We start from the raw sequence: 19,450 nt of genomic DNA on the forward strand, positions 1-19,450 counted from the left end.
AAAGTTTCATTCTATTTGGAGAATGTTTCCCTCTCCCTAGCTCTGGTTTGGTCTGACAATGTGAGTGAATACACAGTCAGGGGAGGGGTGTGAGTGCATTTTAAAGAACCTCCAGTTATAGGTCCAGAAATGTACTGTGGTCTCAGATTGGAGATCCTCCCTTGAAATCCCATTTTCTAACTGCAAAGTGAGAAAGGTGGATTTAAGGTGCCTTGCCGCTTTAACAGTCTGGGTTTCTAGACATCGTTATCGTGTAAACTTCTGTAGATGACTATTTGATTTTAGTTTGGGTTCTGAGATGAATGGGCTTCTCCTCACCCTTTTCCTGTAGGGCAAGGCTGGTGGTCGATTACTTCTTTAGAGCCGATCATAGGCCAAAAGGGGTATATGGGGTGAGGGGGTCCAGAGTGGGGGGTTAAAAAAAGCTTCAGCACTTGATAGAAGGTTCTGGTAGAAGGAGCTGCTAGCCAGAAGAGTCTGCTTGACACTACAAGCCAGTTGGAGGCCTGGGAGGATCAGGGGGGTTTTGGGTTGATGTCTAAGTGAGAAGTCAGCAACTGGAAGATCTTCGTAAAATTACTCAAAATGTCACATTCTTGGGGTTGTTATTTTTGTTATCCCTTCTGTTTTCCATTGCAGCAATTGCCAGTAAAACCTTTCTAAGGAAGAGTTCCCATGGGTTGGTTTAGGGATAAAAGAAAACTGTCTTTATGTCAATGCCTCTGACACCAAATGTGTGCTTTTCTTTTTTCCCCACACCAACCAGTTTTCCAACTTTTGAGACACCAACTAGGTTCCCTATAATTTAATTCATTTCTGACATTAACTAGCTGGACTTAGCATCAGACTCTCCAGGTCCCTGTCCCACAAGACTGCCCTCACTTCGGACACCAGTCACACACTACCCAACTTCTGGAATTAGCTACAAAGTTGACCCCCCAAAACCCCCTCCGGCTTGGTAATTCACAAGACTCGAAAACATTTACTTATGTTTGTCGGCATCTTATAAAGGATATGATAAAGGAGACAGATGAACAGCCAGATGAGGTGCCTTGGGAGAGGCCTGGTAGGGTCTTGAGCACAGAAGTTTCCATCCCCATGGAGTTTGGTTGGATCATCCTTCTGGTACATGGATGTGTTCACCAGACAGGAAACTCTCCAAACCCTCATAGGTTAGGGATTTTTATAGAGTGTTTCTCCATGGCATGATGGATTATTAACTCAGTCTCCAGCCCTTCTCCCCTGCTTGGAGGATGGGGGTCAGAGCTGAAAGCTCCAAGCTTCTAATCATGGTTTAGTCTTCCTGGTAACCAGTTCCACTCTGAAGCCACCCAGAGTTAGTCAAAGGCCCAATATTACAACAGAAGATGTTCCTAGCACTCCATCCCTCAGGAGATTCCAAGGGTTTTAGGAACCAGGGGCAGAGACTCATCTATATTTCTTATTTTGTCACAGTGGGTCCCCAAATTGGAGAGTAGACTGGGCCCCACCCTGCAGCTGGCCTGGAGGCTCAGGAAAGCTCCAGGGAAGGTAAGGGGGTACCACTCCCCCCAAAGCCACCTGCAGCAGGCAAACCTGCCTGCATTTTCAAGCTTTGTGCAGAAGGGAGGAGCAGTTTCCTAACCTCACTGGCCTTTGAGGAGAGGCAGGAACAATTTGCTTTGTAATCTGTCCTCAGGAGAGGAATGCGTTCTTGCCCCAGCAGAGAAATAACCTCAATAATTGCAAAAAGGTCTTGACTCCCTGGGCCATGCTGCTCTGCCCAGGGAGCCCTGGCTGGTCCCCAGAAGGCTGAGCTGGCACAGTCCACAGCCGAGTGTGTGACCCCGAGAGTCTTTCCGTGACTGCTTGGCCTGCACCCAGAACTGTAGAGTGAGTCAGCCCTGAAGCCTGCTGTCCTAACAACAAATCCCAGAAGAGCAGAACATCCCCTTTCAGGCTTTCCAGACGTCACAGCCATTACCCCAACCCACGGCGGCCATGAGAAAATTACAGTGACAGGCTCCCTGCTCAGATCTGAGGCCCTGCGGAGGGAGAGGGTGGCCTTTGCAGACCTCCTGCTAAGCCAGAGACTCAGCCCCCACCTTCTCTCCACCCCGGGTGCTCCTCGCCCTCTTTGTTTGCATCCACCCCCAGAAGCCCTGGCATTGTTTTGTTCTCCTGGGCTTGTAGTCAGTAATGTAAATCACATTCCAAGCAGCTGGACAGAATGTTGTTGAGGGAGATAAGAGCTCCTGGCTTCCAGAGGCATTCCAAAGAAGAAACAGAACTATTTGTTTCCGAAGGAGAGCAATTTTGGCAGAAGGGGCAAGATAGAGGAAGAGAGAAGGGACTCTTGTGAAAAACTGGACTTGGGAAAATGGTGGAAATACTATTATGGCAAATGGTCAGTGGGTCAGAGGTTGATGAGATTGGTTATGAATAGCCCCCTCTCCCCTGCCCCGACCCGGCCCATAATTCTGGAGAGTAGACGGTAGAGGTTTAGGCCACGGCTGTCTCACACTTTTGACCAACTCTGCAGGCCCGTGGGACTGGACTGCTCATCTCCGCAGAGCTCACCCAGCCCTCTTACCGTGGGTGACCTAGCAGACACTCCTGGGGCAGTGGTGGTGGGGTTGAGGATTTTGAGAAAAGAGCCATTGGGAGGCCTAAGAACTGTATTCAGGAGGGTGACACGACCTCTTTAAGACCCCATTTGGCCTGGGTTTGCAGTGCTCAGGGACTCTGGTCAGGCAGCCATAGCACACAGCACCCTGCTCAGGTTCTGGGGTGCAGGCCACCCACCAAGTATTTACAAGATGGCAGCTTCCTTAGGCTGAGCATCAGCCCACCCAGGATGGAGCCCATCTTCTCTGGAGCTGTGGGGGCCCCTCTGGGTGGGCACTGTTGTAACTATAAGCACAAGCCCATTTGGTTTTCACAACCACCCTCTGAGGGTTGATCAATCCAGCCTTGCAGATGCTGAGCCCAGGGTTTCAAAATGTGAAGAAACATGTGCAAAGTCACTCTGGTGAGGGGTGAAGCCAGAGTTCAGGCTCTAGTTTGCTTACGTCCAGAATGAGGCACTTCACCTCTCGGATTAATGCTGGGAGGCCATGTCAGCTTCCTGGTAAAGCAGGGAGATAATGACCTCTTCTTTTCTTTTGCCCTGAAAGGTTTCTTGGAATGATTTAAGAGCATGTTCTTGTGGCAACATTTTGTGGTTTGTAAAGGACCTCTTAACCCAGACTTCCTCTTAAAATCTCTCCTAATGGAAAACCTATTCACTTGATTGCTTTTTTGGTTAAGTTTCCTAGTGGAGTCATCTCTGAGGATTTTAGGGCTGGCATTTGGCTCTAGGAAACCCCTGCCACCAAAAGAACCAAGAGTTCAGAGAGGCTCTGGAAACCTCTAATGGTCTGAGCTACTTTGAGTGTCCAAAGGGCAGAGAAGAATGATGAGAAGTGAAGTAAAACATTGGCAGTGGGGGCCAGCTCTTTATTTTCCCTGGAAATCTCCAGAGGTTTTTTTTTTCCCTTTCCTTTCCTTAAAATGATTATTAAATATTTAAGACATACAGTAGGAACAAAGAATAATACAATAAAGCCTCTGTGCTAATCACCCAATGTAAGAACTAAAACATCCTCAATAGAGTCGAGGCCCCCCTGTGGCTGCCTCTGGCTTCATGCCCTTCCCTCCTAGGCCAGAGGTCACCATTATCTTGAGTTTGGTATTTATCATCCCCAACCATTCCACATTCCTTCACCTCATATATCTGCATCCCTAAACAATGCAGAGCTGCTCTGCATGCTTTTCAACTGTATATTCAGAGTAACACCTGCAATACCAGCATATTTCCTGCGTTCTTCTGCAACCGACCTTTTTTGCTTCATGTTATGTCTGTGGGTGTCATTCATGTGGATACATGTAGTTCTAGTTTGTTTATCAGTCTGGTATATTATTTCATTACATGGATATGAGTGATGGACATTTAGGTTGTTTCCAGTGTTGCTAATGCAAACAATTCTGTGAAAATTCTTGTACATGTTTCCAATGCATGTATGATGAGAGCTTTTAAGGGTGGAATTTCTGGGCCATAACTTTTTTTGTAGGCTATTTTCAAATTGTTCTCCAAAGTGGATTTAACTGTGCCCAGAATTTTGCCAAGTTGCCTTTCTTTTCCCAGGGGCAACTAGGGTTGTTTCTTGACCCACCTACTGTTGGGTAGGATTTACATTTCTCAGGTTTCTTTCTCCTTCTGTCTTCCTTCCCCAACCCTGCAGGATTCCAGAAGGAAATAGATGGCACACTCAAAGTAGGATAATTTGAGGAGAGAGTTAAATAAAGAACAATTTACAAAGGTGCGGGCAGGGGGTAGTGTAGACCTAGTGTGAAACCTGAGGCTGGTATCTGTGGCATTGTTTCCACACTGTCCCTGAAGGGTGAGGGGAAAAATGGCTACCAAGAACAGAACTAGAGAGGTCGTGTAGATAGGGTTGCCAGACAGGAGCTGAGAGTTTTGACTGGGGTACACAGCTTCAGTTGCTTTATCTATAAATGGGGAAATAATAGTTCTTACAGTTGTTTTGTTAATGCAATGTCCTAACATGCTTAGAACAGTGCCTGGCATGTAGTAAGTGCTCAATAAATGCGAGCTCATTATTACCCTCAATCAGAAGTAGGATGCATAGTCTCAATGTTCTCAAAGAATTTTTATAGTTGTTATTTTCCAGTAGGTGTTGAAATATAATATAAATATATAAATAAAAAAATATAAACTGAAACAGGTTCAGTTATTCTTCTCATAGTTGTTTCCTTGACATTAAAAAAAAAAAGAAATGTGTATCCCCAGTTTTTGTACTTTTCTGGGACTCTGCCTACTGCCTTTCATCTAGCTTCTTGGGGTCAATATGGTTTTTTGCCACTGGATGTTGCAGAACTGTTTTTGGGAGACAAATATTCAAGGTTCTGGAGACTAAATTTCTTACTCTTTTCCCAAAATTTTTATTACAAAAAATATCAGACATACAAAACCTGATAGAGTAATGGACAGCCCTACATCCTCTGCATAGAGTCTATAATCATTATTCTACTGTATTTGCTTCATCTTTTTCTTAGAGACTGTCTTGTTAAACCATTTGGCAGTTGCATCCTGACACTTCATGGCTAAATATGTCAGCATGCATTTCCTAAGAAGAAAGGCAGTCTTCTACTTAAGCGTGACACCATTATCATACCTAAGAACACAACAATCCCATGGTAGCATCTGATATCCAGTTCATATCCAAATTTCCCCAATTGTTCTGAGAATGTCATTTCTAGAATCCAAGCAAGGTTCTCACATTGAATTTCTTTCTCTTACTGTTACCTCATGGTGCCTTTGGACTTGTCCCACTTTCCCCTGTATTTCCTGTGTGGTTCTTACTTTGCAGCACATTTGGAGGCTCACAATGTCAGGTGTTCCACTTGCACTGAAGCTGTTGGATTACTTGGTTTCCTCAGCCCTTTTTCAGATGGCCCTCAGGAAATCTGTGCTTTCTTCTGCCCCTCTTTCGGTCGCAGAACGGAGTTCAGCCAGCCTTGGGTTCCCTTACTCTTCTGCTGGACAGGAAGGTCCCTCTCTCCTTGATCTAAAATACCCTGGAGACTCTGTTAGGGTAAAATGACAAGTGTGCTCCTATTTCCATGAAAGGCCTTTCATATGTCCTCAGTTTTAAGTAGGTTGCTCTAATTCAGTGGTTCATTCATTTATTCCACAAATATCTGCATGTCGCCAGGCATCAGGTAGAAAGAATATCAAGAATTTTCTTCTCTCTGCTTTCTTGGTTGCTTCTATGCTGCGCTCCTCTTCTCTCTGGTTTCCTTCTCAGTTCCCCTCATGAGCTCCCCTTCCCCCTTTAGCCCTTAAATGCTGGTGGTCCTTGCAGTCCTCTGCCGGTTCATCTCACACACCTCCCCTGGGGGTCATATGTTGTCCCATTACTTTACTTAAAACCAACACGTCAGTGGCTCCTGAATCTGCAAACCGAACTCTCTCCCAGACCTGTGTTCACCCAGCAACCCCCTGGCAGGGACCCCACATCTCACCATTCATCTGGTCACATCACTTGATTCGATCTCTCGAATGTCTTTAGAATTGGTCCCCTCCATTACTTCTATTGCTTTTGCCTTAGTGCAGTCCAGCACCACATCTTAGCTGGAGTACTTCCAGAGTCCATCCCACCTGTCTGGTTCCAGACCCATCCCCTTTCAGTCCTTCTGCCAGGAATGACTTTCATCCTTGACAGTAGATGCCCCATTTCGTGTTCTTCTGGCACCCTATGTGTCCTTCTGACATTGCACTAATTGTCTGTCTCTTTGATTATACTTTAGGGACCTTGAGGGTAGGCCTTAATTGACTTTGCACTTAGTAAGTTTTGGCACTGGCAATAATAGTAGTGATCGCATAGCATGAACTATACACAAGTATTATGTTGTATTATTGTGTTTATTTTTCATAGCAGCTTATTAAGATTATTATAATTATTGAGTTATTTCACCCTTTGCATATATGAGGAGGCTGAGGACCATAGATATTAAGGCCCTGGTACGTGTTCTCTGAACCGTAAGTTGCAGAGTCAACTCTAAACTCCATGTTTATTGAATGAGATGTGAAATGGAACCATTTGCCCTGGTCCTCAAGGGGCTCCTGTTTTATTAGGGAACAGGCATAAATGACTGTAAGGCAGCTTGAGAAGGGCTATAGTAGAGGTATATTTCTAGATCTGTGGGAATAGAGGGAGCAATTGCAGTAATCACTTCCAGTGGATCTGGGAACACCTTACAGCAGAAATGATGCTGGAGCTGGGTCTTGAAGAATGAATAGAATTTGTTAGTAGATAAGGAGGGAAGGCATCCTTATGGTGAGGCCAGCATGCACAATGGCATGGGAGCTTTAGAAGTGGAAATAGCTTGGTGTGGCTGAACCATATGATGTGTGGTGCAGAGTGGTGGGACATGTGGCTTGAAGTTTGGGCTGTGGTCTCATCACGAAGGGCATTCTATGTCATGTTAAAGAGTTTGTGCTTTGTTGGAGAGCATTAGAGGGCCATGGAAGAATTTTGAATCAGATCAGATTTGAATCAGCTTGCAACTCTGGTGAGTTTATAGTAAGCATGGATTAGGGTAAAAAAAGGATGTTGGCAGAAAGAACAAGTAAGAGGCTCCTGCTAGAATCCAGATTTAAGGCCATGAAAGCCTGGACTGAGGCAGTGTAGGTAGATTTAAAAAGATGATATAAATTCTAGAAATACATAGGGTTAAGTGTGCACTCGTCTTGATAACTAACTGAGAACAGGGTATGACAGAGAAAGCAGTGTCATGGGAAACTGCAGATTAATGTTTCCCTTCTCAATGACTTCTTTGCTTTACAAAGGAAGTATAAAATTAGGCCATTCATTGACACATGGAGAAGACACTAGCAGAGGAAAATGGATATTCTCGATCTCCTCTCTGGATTACGTTTCTGAAACGTAGGACTGCCAGGTTTCAGAAGGATGGGGGTGACTGATACCTCTCTTTTCTCCTGTTGCTCATCATTTCTTACTGCATCTCCTCACTGACAGCCTGAGTTCCTGGCATCACACCCCCCAAACCTCTAATCATCCAATTCTGTGGTTAGCTTGGGACCAAGAAAGCATACAGGGAGACATGGGAGATTGAAAGGAAAAGCAGAGAGTGATTAGAGGAGAAGAGAGAGAGCCCATGTAATTAGTGTGAAAGCAACTGTATGGTATTCAAATGTATTTCAGCATAGGTCATATAAACAGATTTATTTTTTAATATACCCCCTGTATCTTTCAATTAACCATACATCGTGTATAATATATTTCAATACATGTATCTTAAGATGGGAATAGCAGAAACATATGTTAACGGAGTTATATTAACTCTAGGGACAATACCACTGGGTTACGAGATATTATAGTTCCATATGTTACCCATAAAGAAGCCTGTGGATTTAATGGGTAACATACTCTGTTTGGGATTGGCAAATGGATTGGAGTCAGGTGGAGAAAAATGAGAATATTCTGAATGAGAAGGTTTACGTACTGTATCTGGGTAAGAAAACTTCCTCTAGCAACCTGGGTCAATGTCCTTGCTGCCTGGGTTCATCTGAATTGGAGATTTCAATGGTTAAGGCCACTGCTATTTTCTCCCCACTTTCCTGGTAAAGTTTGGCACATATAGGTTGCCTTTGAGATAATTATATAAATACCGAATTGCTTATTGGGAAAGTCTTAGTTCCCATGAGTCCAGGACATAGTGTCTATGTCTTTGTAAATCACTTTGCTCCTGTTTCTATAAAGCCTCCTGTTTATACATGCCTCCTGGGTCAGGAAACTCAGCCTTCTGTCTAGGATCTGCTGCCACTGGACCCAGTGACCTTCTGCAAATGATTGGTCTTCAATTTGGTGTCCATTGCCTCATGTGTTACATTGCATTGGACTCGATCATTAATTACATGGTTCCTTTCAAGCTCTGAGACTCATCAATTCCATAAATTGGAAATCACAGCCCCAAGCAGATTTTCAAAAGATTTTGTCTGTCACTTATTCTGAAGCAAAAGGAAATACATCCTTTTGATTTATACTTTGGAGACTTCCATGCTTCTCCATTCCTCTGGGAAGTTTCCCACCCAAAGCACATCTTCTAACTCTTCTATCTGTAGGCAGCCCTTGGAAGGAGAATAAATGTTTGAGAAATCTCAGGACCTAGTTTGCTACTGTCTCTGGGGTCTCCTTAGTCTTTCTTGACTTTTAAAGTAGTTGTGGATGTCAGAGACCAGGAAAATGACATTTCTTTTTCTTCCCTGTACTTGTCATGCCTGTAGGTAGACACCCAAATCCAATATGAACTCTGCACTGCCGCCCAGTGGGTGGCTCTCATCACTGCATTCTCTTTGTACTGGGCTTTGGGGAAAGAGATCTGGATACCTTTTGGAAGGTGGCATCATAATAATAATGCTACCGCTAATAATAACCGATGGCTTTCTACATCTGACGCAGCACTAAGTCTCTATATATTGTATATGTTATATGTGTTCGTAAGTATTTATATGTTATATTGCTGTCTGGTCTCAGCAGCTTTTTGCGAATTAGAAAAGTAACATCAGTAAGTGACAATAGCTTGGTAGGATGTAGGGTTGGAAACAGTGAAAATGGTTCCTGGGCCTCTGATCTCACAGGAATTCTCAACAGCAAAGTTCCAGTCTCCACTGCTATTTCAAGCATCAGAAGAGAAGGGTTTTATTTTTGGTGAGTGTTTTCATTCCAGTCCAATAACTGTCTATGGCAGTGTGTGCTTGGAGCCTGTGCAGCATAAGAAAGAAGCCCAAGAACTGCCCTTGCCCTCGAAGGGCCTACAGTGCACATCAGGGGTGTGTGTATACTTAGAAAATAAAGAGGGCGGTATGGTTCAGAAAGTTTTGTAGGGGAGGATGAGTTTAGATGGATGAGGTGAGCACAGGTCAGATACGGCAGCTGGAGAAGACAGAGGGGAAATGGCCAGGGTATGGATGGTTGGGAAGGTGATTTCCTTGAGGGAGGCACTGTTCTTTCCTATTCTTTTTCTCTTCCATCCCCTTTTCAATATTCATCATTTTCTCTCTACAATCCAGGAATATGGAATGTGAGATGTAGGGTCTGCCCTCGGAGATCTCACGGCCTAATGGAGAGACTAATTAATCCGAGCCCTCTCTTTGGGGTGATGGACATGCTGGCTTAAAGCAGAGGCACTGAGCCAGAAAGGTGAGTTGGGCAGAAGTGGATAGAACCAGACTGAGGAGGGCTTGACTTCCTGCACAGAAAGTTAGGGCTTTATGCTGAGCCATAGCAATGGGGAGTCTGGCTTCTAAACAGGGGAAGAGCATTCTGAAATCACGTGGTATTGACTTTTTTTTAAGTAAGAGAAATGGGAGGAGAGAAGATAGACTTCTGTACTCTGTGCCAGAAATGAGCCTCTGCATTAATGTGTTGAACTCTTTGAAATCAGCTCTGGAGAATTCCCCAACACAGCTCGCTGCTGCCTTTCTCCAACCACAAGTCTTCCTGGGGGGATTTAGCACTGACAGCCATACCCTTAGGGTCATGTGGCTTCCTAGGTTGTTCAGTATGTAAGCTTGAGACTCACGTAGGGAACTAAAGGATGAAGAGTCCCAAACTGAAGCTAGAGACAGAACAGGCTCCTTGACTTCCGTGAAGTTGAGAGGCTCCGTCATTTTTTGGAGATAAGTGTGCGACTAACTCCTGTTTTCTTTCTTTTCTTTTTAACTCCCTCTCTGTGAAAAAATCAAACGCAATCGAAAAAAATCAAACAGGCAACAGAAGGGTGAGCAGGAGGCCAGTTTAGTATAGAAAAAGGACTGTGATGAAGTTTTTAAACTATATACATGCAAAACTCAAAGCTCCCAGGCAGTAGATACTGTTGTGTAAAATGTGCTTCTTACTTGACAGGGAGACTCAGCTTTGATGAATCCAACCTATAGAAACACTCATGCATAAATGTGCAAGGATAGACCTAGTAATGTACATTACAGCATTGTTTGCAGTTAAGAAGAAGAAAGAAGAAACAAAGAGGAAAGAAAGAAAGAAGGTGCCCTTAGATTCCTGTCAAAAAAGGAACTGTTTAAATCAATTAGGGTACATTTATAAAATGGAATTCTATGTGGCAGCTAAAAAGAAATGTGGTAAAGCTATGTACCAGTTTTCTAGGGCTGCCAGGACAAGCACCACAGACTGGGTGCCTGAGGTGATAGACGCACAGTTCTGGAGCCTGTAAGCCCAAGTCAGGGTGCTAGCAGGTCTGCTTTCTTTGAGGCCTTTCTCCTTGGCTTGCAGCTGCCTTCTGCCTGTGTCTTCACGAGGTCTTCCCTTTTTACATGCGTCCCATTTTCTACTCATAAAAACACCAGTCATATTGGATCTGAATCCAGTGACTTCATTTCAACTTGATTACCTCTTTAACGGTCCCATCTCCAAATACAGTCATATTCTGAAGTACTGGGGGTTAGGACTTTGACAGATGGAGGCGCAAAATCCAGCCCATAATAGGCTACGTATGCTCATAGGGAAAGGTGTTTAGAATTGTTAAAAAAGGAAATACATAAAAAATCAGTGTAAATATACCACTTGAAAACAAATAGTATACTATGTGTAACATAAGTGTATGTGTATACCAAAAAAAAAAAATTTGGTAGGGTATGTGTCAAACATTTAACAGTGAAAAGTTTTGAGAAAGTGGTGGGCATTGTGGTATATTGGGCATATGGATGTGTAGAAATGGATTATAGAGGATTTTTTTCCATTTGTTCATGTATGAATTTCATTTTTAATGTTTTGTTTTTAGTATTAGCTTAGTGATAAAGAGCACACACCCTTGAGTTGCATTATTTGATGCCTGATTGGCGTATAGGCTCAGATCCTGGCTTTGCCCTTCTGGAAATGCTTCTCTGAACCTCTGGACCTTCATTTATAATGGGGAAAATAATACTATTTTTATGACACTCACATCAGTTAAATATGACAGTCACATTTATAAAGGAGAAATAATAGTAAGATTTTTATGAAATCATATTAGATAACAACATAAAAACATTAGATGCTGTGCTTGGTACCTGCAAAGACCAATGAATATTAGCTATTTTTATGACTATGGTATTAAAAAAAGTTTTCACTTGCAACTTGGAGTAAAGAGGTGTTAAACCCAGAGTGTTGTTAATTGAATCTGGTTCAACTAAACAAATAATCCAGAGTCTCACATGTCTGCCAGGCACTATGCTACATCTGCAGAGGAAGAGAGGTGTTCAGGTCAATGTCTGGCTGTAAGTGACCCAACAACAGGCAGACATGGCTTTGTCTACAAAATAGCTCTAACTCCCAGGAGTCCTGTGACTGTCTAAGCAGGACATACCTGAAAAGCACTTAGTAATGATTCACTATGTGACAACGATTGGGGTCATTTTCCTCTCTTTTGTAGCAAAATCTACTTGGAAAATGAAATTTGGAAGGTGGCTCAGAAAGGATAGATTCAGGGAAAATTACTTCGGGAAGTGTCACCACGCCATGTACATCCTAGCTCATTCCAGATGTCTCCAGAAGCAGATAGGAACACCTGTGGTGCCTGGTCAGGGTGTCGTCGCAACAATGGGGGTGGGCAGGGGAAGCTGAGAAATTTCTTTTTGCTCTTCCTTTTTGGCCACCAAGAATTTTTTAAAATACAGATGCACCACAGAGATAAATTGTAGCTTCTTCGATCATTGTCACAATCTAAGAGATTTGCTGCTTTTTGGCACTTCCCTCATGTAGAATGGATTATTTCTAGAAGGTTCCTGCAGATTCCCGCCGCTTGCCCCGTGTCCAGGTGTTTTGGTGGCTGCCTGTTAGCCAGTCCTTGGCCAGGCGTAGTGTGGTCATTGCCGTCAGTAGTGATGGTGACGTTCTAGGGTCTTAGTCTTCATGCCCAGGGTGTGCATCCTGCCCAAACCCCTTGCTCACTGTGTGCACACCAGAACTTGCTGCCTTCTGTCTCCTCCATTTAATCAGCAGAGGCTGACTTACCAAGGCCAACTTGACAAAAAAAAATATGAAAAGAATATTTGGGCTAGAAAGGGGGAACAGTTAACTTCTACTTTTCTCCATTATTTCCTTTGAGCAAAGTCATGTGGAATTGGCTTGTTTAGTGAGTGAGAAGAATATATAGCTTCAGGCTTTGTGCCAGAGGTGCTGGGGTCAGGGGCAGCACAGAGGGAGTACAGCCACAGAGCCACAGGAAGAGGCCCAAGGAGCCACGCCAGCAAGCGGAGGCGGAGGGGGCATGTGGGCATGCCTGCGGGTGGAACACCAGTCATTGGGGGAATGGCCGCTAGGGAGGTCAGAGAGGCCTGATGCGTATTGGTTCAGCTCAGGCCCAGAGCCAAGGAACCAGGTTCAAACCCAGCCTCCTCCTGCTGAACTGCGTGTGACCTGGGCAATGCCGCTCCTCCCTGCACCTTGCGTCCTTATCTGTAAGTGGAGGCGCTGATGGTGCCTGCCTGGTAGGTTTGCTGAGGGGACTGAGTGTGATAAGGTGTGAAAGCACTTAGAACTCTGTGCCTGGCAGCTCTTTCGTCACCCTGTGGACGTGCAACCAGGAAGCAGGGGGTGGTCAGGGGCACCCCCAAGCCAGCAGCTGAGACCGGCCTCCCGAGGGCCCTCCCCTGCCCTCAAGCCCTACATGCGGCTGCCTGCCCCTCACATCTTATGTTATTCTGGTGGATTTTTAGTGGGAAACGGCCTGCCCCCAAACAGAGTCACTTTTCCATCCCCCCAGGACTGGGAGCACGGCTACCCAGGCCCCTTTTACACAGCTCTGGCTCTGCCTTGAGGGAGCCTATTGGCTCTGCACACTTGCTGTCGCTGGAACACAGCCAAAGCCCCTCAGCCACATAGGCCTCTCCCGGAGGAACAGGAGTGGGGCTGCCCATCTCTCTGGCTTTCTGCCATGTGCAAGGCCCAGCCCTTCTTGGGCTTTCATGTTGGAAATATGAAGTGTGACTTCCCTTGCACAAAGAAGCCTGAGCCAACCCAAGGCTGGGCTTCTTATCTCTCTACTCAACGGTGTTTGTTTTAGGAAAGTCAAAGCATGTTCCTTGCTGTTTTCTTCAAAGGGAGGAAGAGCAAAGCTGGCTGCTGCTTGGGAGCTGGGCTGCCAGTTCAGAGGGTCCAGTCACAGGCACCCTCTTGGCTGCTAACCCTCGGCACATGCCTCCGTAGGCTAACCTCTACAGCATCAGATTGTGTCCGGGCGCCCAGGCAGGCCTGTGCGTTGGGCAGTCTTTCTGAAATTGGCTCAGGGAGGAGAGGCTGCCCTGAGTTCACTCACCTCTGCGGCCAGCCTCACTCCTAGGTCACCACCTTTCGCCTCCTGCACTGCTGACGCCCCTCATCCATTCTGGGGATTGCGGCTCCTTGCTGGGCCACCCCTCTTTTTGTAGATCCAGCTGCAGAGCTAACTCACACGTCTGCAGGAGGAAGGCTTTGGCCAGACAGGATAGTTATTCCTTCCTTACTCCAGTTCCCAATCCTTCTCTTTTCTGCTTCCCAGCCCAGACCCACTGTCCCCAGGGCCCACACCACATTGTCCCTCCGTAACCAGGATGCGCCAGAGCCCCTGTGCTGCCCTGCCTCCCCTGAGGGTCTTGTGGAAGGATTTGAAGGAGCTGAGACCACTGGGATGGGAACAACAGCCCATTGTTTGAGATGTTTCTAGGATTACTAGAAGCCCTAGGTGCCCCCAGCCAGGACTCGGACAAGGTCTGCGTGTGAACTCTGAAAGCCACCAGGGGTCCGCTGGAGCTCCCAGCAGCAGCAGTGAATAGTTGTTAACCCCTGGGTAGTGCTTTGTGGGGTGCAAATCACGTTTCATAACCAGTATCTTGCAGCATAAATTGCAGTGCTCTTAGATTAAAAAAAATTTTTTATATAGATATTTCCAAACATACAGAAGCAGGGAGAGTAGAGCAAGAAAAGCCCAGGCACCCCCTCACCTGGCTTCAAAGTCCTGATTTTCTGCTGCTGCTGTTTTCTCAGACTTCTATTTTCACCTTATTCTCTGCAACACTCTCCTAACTTGCAAATACTCAGTGACTTTTTAGGTGAATTTGGCTCATGCTCTTCTGCCACAGCAAACAGGAAACCAATGCTGTGAGTGAAGTTATATTATCGTGGCTTATTTTAAACTCAGGAGATGTGATCTGTCTTGATAGAGAGAGTAATTCAATGGCAAATTATTGTCAGAAAGAACAGCCCAACCTCATGCCAAATGGAAAAGAGTTGTTTTAAGCAGATATTTTCCTACACTCAATTAGACAACATTATATAATGATGTGATGGGCCAATTTATGCAGCTGCTTTGGGTTGGGGGGTTGGCTGGAGGCTGGCTTTTTACTGGGGCCCTTTCTGATCCTCTCCCAGAAGCTGGGCCTTTCTGCAGACTTACTGGTTTGGTGATGGGGCAGTTGAGGAAGTTGCCCACAATGTTATTCATCAGCTTGTTAAAGGAATGACCATAATTCCTACAAAAGGCAACAAAGTGTTTGTCTTTCCTTATGTCTGGAATGATCTCTTTTCTGACAGAGTTACAGCCCTAGTGTATGTTGCTTTTTGCCTTGGCCACCAGGAAGCTTAGCACTAATTGAGAGCCCAATTATGGTGCCTATTTCACCTGTGGTTTCAGTAAAGTTAACTTATATAGTTATAAAGTTAACCCCCCACTTCCTCTATCTAGCTTTCAATTCTCACTTTCATATTTATATCCTTAGGGCACAGGGGTTTTATTGTACCCAACCTTCATTTTTATTTCTTTTGAAGTTGGGAGTGGTAGAAATAAAAAACAAAAGCAAACAGAATGCAATATGAAAACTATGATCCTTGTCCAGAAAGCCTGGTTTGTAAGAAACCCAAAGAGATAAAAGTTGGCTCAGACCACACAATCAATAAGTGGTTGGGGAGGGAGAATCAGACCTTATGTACATGCAATGCAGTTACATTTTGTAATTTATGGTTTATACTTTTCAGAGGGCTTCCTCATATCTTGAGCAAATTGTCTCAATTTGTCCTTGATTATTCTTTCAACAAATACTTTCTCACTTTATCTGTGTCATACTAGGCACTATGGGTAGACAAATAAAGATAAGACAAACTTTTGTCCTTAGGGAACTTAAAGTTTAGTGGGGAGTGTCAAACATGTTCATCTAATTATAACACAAGATACACAGTGTGGGGCATTTTAGATAGCTCCAGGGAATTGAGAGGAAGGAGAAGGTATCTGAAGGTGAATGAGGGCAGACTTCATGTAGGAGGTTCACATTTTTAAAAAATTTTATTTTGGTATCATTAATCTACAATTACATGAGTGACATTATGGTTACTAGACCCCCCCATCATCAAGTACCCACTACATACCCCATTACAGTCACTGTCCACCAGGGTAGTAAGATGCTATAGAATCACTACTTGTCTTCTCTGTGTTGTACAGCGCTCCCTGTGCCCCCCCGCTACATTATCTGTGCTAATTATAATGCCCCCTTTTCTCCCTTGTCCTTCCCTTCCCACCCATCCTCCCCAGTCCCTTTCCCTTTGGTAACTGTTAGTTCATTCTTGGGTTCTGTGAGTCTGCTGCTGTTTTGTTCCTTCAGTTTTTTTTCTTTGTTCTTATACTCCACAGATGAGTGAAATCATTTGATACTTGCCTTTTTCCGCCTAGCTTATTTCACTGAGTATAATACCCTCTAGCTCCATCCATGTTGTTGAAAATGGTAGGATTTGTTTTCTTCTTATGGCTGAATAATATTCCATTGTGTATATGTACCATATTTTTATCCATTCATCTACTGATGGACACTTAGGTTGCTACCATTTCTTGGCTATTGTAAATAGTGCTGCAAAAAACATAGGGGTGCATATGACTTTTTCAAACTGAGTTGCTGCATTCTTAGGGTAAATTCCTAGGAGTGGAATTTCTGGGTCCCATGGTATTTCTATTTTGAGTTTTTTGAGGAACCTCCATACTGCTTTCCACAATGGTTGAACTAATTTACATTCCCAAGGAGGTTCGCATTCACTTGATCGTGAAGGAGAGGGAAGGTATAGACATATGAAACTTATACCTTGCTATTATCCCCACATTACATAAGATGAAATATTTACAGAGATAGGAAGAAAATTTATCCATCTCACCTGGTGAGAAGTATTACTGTTACAATTATCTGTCTGTCTCCCTGTGTTGACGCTGGTCCCATGACTTTTGGGCAACTGAAGGCTGGATTAAATTTGTTCTTAGATGACAACCATTTAATTACAGTATTTAAACTGCCAGAGCCCAAGCCTTAGTATTTAGGGCAGTACTTTTTTTTATTTGCAAAGGACAAAGCATTATCTTGAGCTAATTTAGGATGAAAAGTGAGAATTTATGGAGGTCACTGAGGAATCTCAGAGAATTTACGAAAGGGTTGGAGAATCAACTGGGGCTCAGTGACACTGGAAACAGCTAGGCACGTTACAGGAAGCTACTCCTTGTGTTCCTTCAGGGTGTCAACCCCACTGCCCCCAACCCTGTCCGTCCTTCAAGGCTGAGCTCAAATTAGGAATTTGGAACATGGTTGCCTTTAGCTCACAGATGTCTACTCTTGTTCTGGACTGGCATAAAACTTGTTCTTGTCTGTTTCCTTTGGAAGCAAATATAGGAATCCCCCAGTTCAGCCCTCGTAGTCCTGAGGAAGAATTGGCTTCCTGTGGTTCTTAGAACAAGGGAAATAAAAGTGGTTCTGACAGCTGGTGATAGGCAGTACCTGCACATGGTGTTTGCATTCCACTGGAACCAAATGTCCCATTTCTGGATCTCTCCAGCTCTCCTTTTGTGACTTTTTAATTAAAATTTTTATTTTGAGATAACTATAGATTTATATGCAGTTATAAGAAGTCATACAGAGAGAGCCCATTAATTTTACCCAGTTTCCTCAATGGTGACTTCTTGCAAAACTCTACTCTGTTGTCACAACCAGGACATCCACGGTGAGGAAGAACATTTCAATCATCTCTGAGTATCTTCATGCTGCCCTTTTATATCCATTTTCCTCTCTTCCCCCAGCTCCTTAGCTTCTGACAAACAACCTCCATGTTCCCCATTTCTCTGTGCATATGGGATCACATCATATGTAACCTTTTCAATTTCCTTGTTGTATATATTGTTGCATGTATCAGTAGTTTGTTACTTTTCATTTCTGAGTAGTGTTCCATATATGACCGTGCCCAATTTGTTTAACCATTCACCCACCGAAGGGCATCTTGGCTGACTCAAGTTTTTGGCTAAAACAAAAAACACTACTATAAACATTTGTGTATAGGTTTTTGCATGAAATGTCATTATTTCTCTCGGATAAATGCGAAAAACACTACTATAAACATTTGTGTACAGGTTTTTGTGTGAAATGTTATTATTTCTCTGGGATAAATGTGAAGGAGTGCAACTGTTAGGTTGTATGATAGTTGCATTAAAATTTTTAAATATACTTAATACATAGTCTTCTTTTAGAGCAGTATTATATTCAAAGCGAAACTGAACAGAATGTGCAGAGATTTTCCATATACCCAGCCTCCCCCACTGTTAAAATGCCACACCAGAGTGGTATATTTGTTAAAATCAATGAAACTTGACACCATTGACACATCATCATCACCCAAAGTCCATGGTTTATATTAGGGTGCAGTACATCCTATGGATTTTGGCAAATGTCTAATGACAAGGTTCCACCATTATAGTATTACACAGAATAGCTTCACTGTCCTAAAAATATTCTGTGTTCCAGGTATTCATCCCTCTCTTCCTACTAGCTCCTGGCAAACTTTTTATTGTCTTTATTTTTTTAACATTATTCAGAATGTCATCTGTTTGGAACCACACAATATCTAAACTTTTCAGATTGGTTATTTTTTTCACTTAGTAATATACATTTCAGTTCCTCCATACATTTTCAGGGCTTGATAGCCCATTTCTTTTCAGTGCTGAATAATATTCCAATGTCTGGATGTACCACAGTTTATGTACTTGTTTACCTACTGGAGGACATCTTAGTTGCTTCCAGGTTTTGGCAAGTATGAATAAAGGTCCTGTAAACATCCATGTGCAGGTTTTTGTGTGGACTTAAGTTTTCAACTTAACTTGGTAAGTACTAAGGAGTATAATCACTGGATTGTATGGTAGAATATATTTAATTTGGTAAGAAAGTGGCTGTAACATTTTGCATGCTTATCAACAATGAATAAGAGTTTCTGTTGCTTCACATCCTCACTAGCATTTGGTGTTGTCAGTGTTTAGGATTTTGGTCATTCTAATAGGTGTGCAGTGGTGTCACCATTGTTTTAATTTACAATTTCCTAATAAAATATGGTGTTGAACATCTTTTCATATATTCATTTTCATCTGTGTATCTTCTTTAGTGTGGTATTTGTTTAGGTCTTTTGCCCATTTTTAAATCAAGTTGTTTACTTTCTTATTGTTAGGGTTTAAGAGTTCTTCACATATTTTGGATATTAGTCCTTTATCAGATATGTCTTTTGATGTGATGGTCTGTATTAATTGATTTTCAAATTCAGGCTTGCATATTTGGGATAAATTTGGGATAAAAACTTGATTGTGTTGCATAATCATTTTTATACATTGTTGGGTTCTATTTGCTAATATTTTGTTAAGGATTTTTGCATCTAAGTTAATGAGAGATATTAGTAGTTTTCTTGTAATGTCTTTGTCTGTTTTTACTGTTAGGGTATTGCTGAACTCACAGAATAACTTAGGAAGTATTCCCATTTGGTTGTACCTTTCAGAAGAGACTAAAAAATTTATAAAATTTCTTCCTTTGATAGAATTAACAAGTGAACACAACTGGGCCAGGTGCTTT

Source organism: Manis pentadactyla, chromosome 13 (assembly GCF_030020395.1).
Source record: "Manis pentadactyla isolate mManPen7 chromosome 13, mManPen7.hap1, whole genome shotgun sequence".
In the NCBI taxonomy this organism is placed as follows: domain Eukaryota; kingdom Metazoa; phylum Chordata; class Mammalia; order Pholidota; family Manidae; genus Manis; species Manis pentadactyla.